At 35.9% G+C, this 2,751-nt stretch overlaps 1 pseudogene; it reads right to left on the reverse strand.

Annotated features, from left to right (window-relative positions):
* Positions 1–539: 539 nt before the first annotated feature.
* On the reverse strand, positions 540–1,291 carry LOC138150561 (basigin pseudogene; annotated as a pseudogene).
* Between the last annotated feature and the right edge of the window lie 1,460 nt (positions 1,292–2,751).

Here is a 2,751-nt window from a genome sequence, read left to right on the forward strand (position 1 = left end):
TAGCAATTGCTTCAGACAGGTAGGTTAGAAGGACTAATTTTTTTAAGCAACCTCATTTGCTTAGTTGGGCTGAAGCAGATTATATTCTGCCCCCACTGGATTCTCCCCTCTTACAACAAAACATTACACACTCTAACCTCTTTGAAGACATGACCAGTTGCTATTGAATCTTCTCCCTTACTGGCAGCCAGGCCTCTAAAAATAAAGGGTTTTTCTTACCAAGAGAACACTTTTCCCAATTCTGTGACTCACCACCTAGAGTAAGGGAAGAGAAACCCAGAAGAGGATAGGCATACAGACTATAAAATCTTTTTGCCTCACATCCCCAGGAACTGATGCCAAAAAGAAGACTGGCTAGTGGCCAAGGGGAAAAATTACATGTAAGAAAAAAACCCAAAATATTACCCTTCAATGATTTTACAAAGTACTTGAATTTACAACCTAGTTTGCTACAATTTAGTGAAGACAACTTGGATTATTCAAGGTATATACTACATTGTAAAGAAACAAGACAATCATCCATCCAGGTGAGGTCTTCATCACAAGCCACCTTTGCTCAGCTGGCATTTCTCTGATGAATGCTTTTTTGTATCTTTGTCATTTGAAGGCATACTGATTTTCAGTGACATGGACCTGCCATCCTCATCTTTTTCTGTGACCTCATCAGGTTTTCTCCTCTTTTCATAGATGAAGATAATGGTCACAAGGACCAGCACCTCTGCCACAATGCCCAGAAAGGGCAAGAGTGCTTCCAAATGGCTGTGGACCTTCAAGGTGATTATAGAAGCATCAACCCCCCCAGAATTGGTGTCACTACAGGTACATTTTCCAAGATGCTTCTTCAGATTTGCCGCTTGAATCAGCAACTCTGGTTTTTTTGTGGGGTCTTGGGTATGAAGAACCTTCCTTCACTACCATTTACAATGCGTACATTACCTTTACTCTTATAATCTCTGTATCAATTTTAGTGTTCAAGAGGAATCTGAATGATTCTTACATGAAAGAATGACCAAATCTTACTCATTCCCATGTTCTGATTTCTTGCTATCAAAAATTTTGGGGGGACCTTTTTACCTGTATATCAGGCTTTCTGCCAAGTTATGGAAGAAAAATACACTGATACTCTCCAGATTTATCAACTCAGAAATCCTAATATTCTGTAATTGGACTATCTGATGTATCCTCTTTCGGTACCTTACTACCGTTCAGTAAATGATCACCCTCAATTTGAGTTGAAAAAGTTAAATTCAGTCTTATAGGTCAGGAGTGTTCTATGACCAGAAACAGTCATTCAAATGTTGATTCCTATTCCAGAGGTGGCCTGAGCACAGAGTAACACATCTGCTAGAAACCACAGCAGTGGTGCCCCCAAAATCATGTTGTTATGTATCCGTGTCTTTGAACAGCCAGTCCATTCCTTTGTTTGCCTGGTCACTCAGTCCAGGGCCCTAGACATTCTCCAATTAATTTTTAATCTGTGCTTCTAAGGCTTTTTATTGAACATAATTTTTATTGAATTATGGTCTAAAAAGTACATTTAATATTTCAGCTTTTCTGCATTTGTTTGTGAGTTTATTATGCCCAAATACATGGTCAATTTCTGTGAAGGTGTCATGTTCAACTGAGAAAAAGGTATGCTCCTTTCTATTCTCATTCAGTTTTCTCTAGAAGTCTATCATATTTAATTTTATTAAAATTCTGTACACCTCCTTAACTTCTTATTTATTTTATGGTCAGATTTATCCATCTCTGAGAGGGGAGGTCTCCCACTAGTATAATTTTACTATCAATTTCCTCCTATAATTCATTTAACATTTCCTTTAAGAATATGAATGCTGTGCCATCAGGTACATATTTGTTTCATATTGATATTACTTCATTTTCTATGTATCTTTTAGCAAAATGTAGTTTCCTTGCTTACATCTTTTTATTAGGTCTTTTTTTTGCTTTTGCTTTGTCTGACTTCATAATTATCACCCATGCCATTTTTACTTTAGCTGAAGCATAATAGGTTCTTCTCCAGCCCCATATTTTAAATCTATGTTTGTCCCTTTGTTTCAAGAGTGTTTCTTATAAAGAACACTGTTAAATTCTAGTTTCTAATCCATTCCCTTTTCGACTTCCATTTTATAAGTAAGTCAAATTGCACTCACAGTTATGATTACTAACTTCATTTCCTTCCATGCTATTTTCTTCTGTTTATCCTTCTCTCTCTCTCTCTCTCTCTCTCTCTCTCTCTCTCTCTCTCTCTCTTTATTTTATCCCTCCTCAAAGGACTTTTTTGCTTCTAATATTTATGTATTCTTCCTCTTATCAATCCCCTCCAATTATTTTAAGCCATCCCTCTCCTACTTCTTGGTTAGATAAACAGATTTCTATACTTGAGTGTGTATATATCTTTTTCTTTCTTTGAAATAATTCAGATAAGAATAATATACAAATGTTGCCCACCCCGTTTATATGAGATCATTTCCCCCTTCTTCCTCTCCCTTTCCTCTTTTTTAGATACATATTTTAGATCATCCCAACATAATTGAGTCACTCCCAAGCCCTCAGTCTATATAAAATTCTTTTAAGTGCCCTAATAATGATAAATTTCTTAGGAATTAAGTATATCATCTTCCCATATATAAATGTAAACAGTATAATCTGAATACCTTTTGATTTCTCTTTCAAGTTTATATTTTATGCCTCTCTTGAGTCTTACATTTGAAAGGCAGATTTTCTATTTAGCTCTAGTACTTTACAAGA

Source organism: Petaurus breviceps, unplaced genomic scaffold, assembly GCF_028583685.1.
Source record: "Petaurus breviceps papuanus isolate PSGF00001 unplaced genomic scaffold, PetGlider_PUasm1.0 90881, whole genome shotgun sequence".
Lineage (NCBI taxonomy): Eukaryota > Metazoa > Chordata > Mammalia > Diprotodontia > Petauridae > Petaurus > Petaurus breviceps.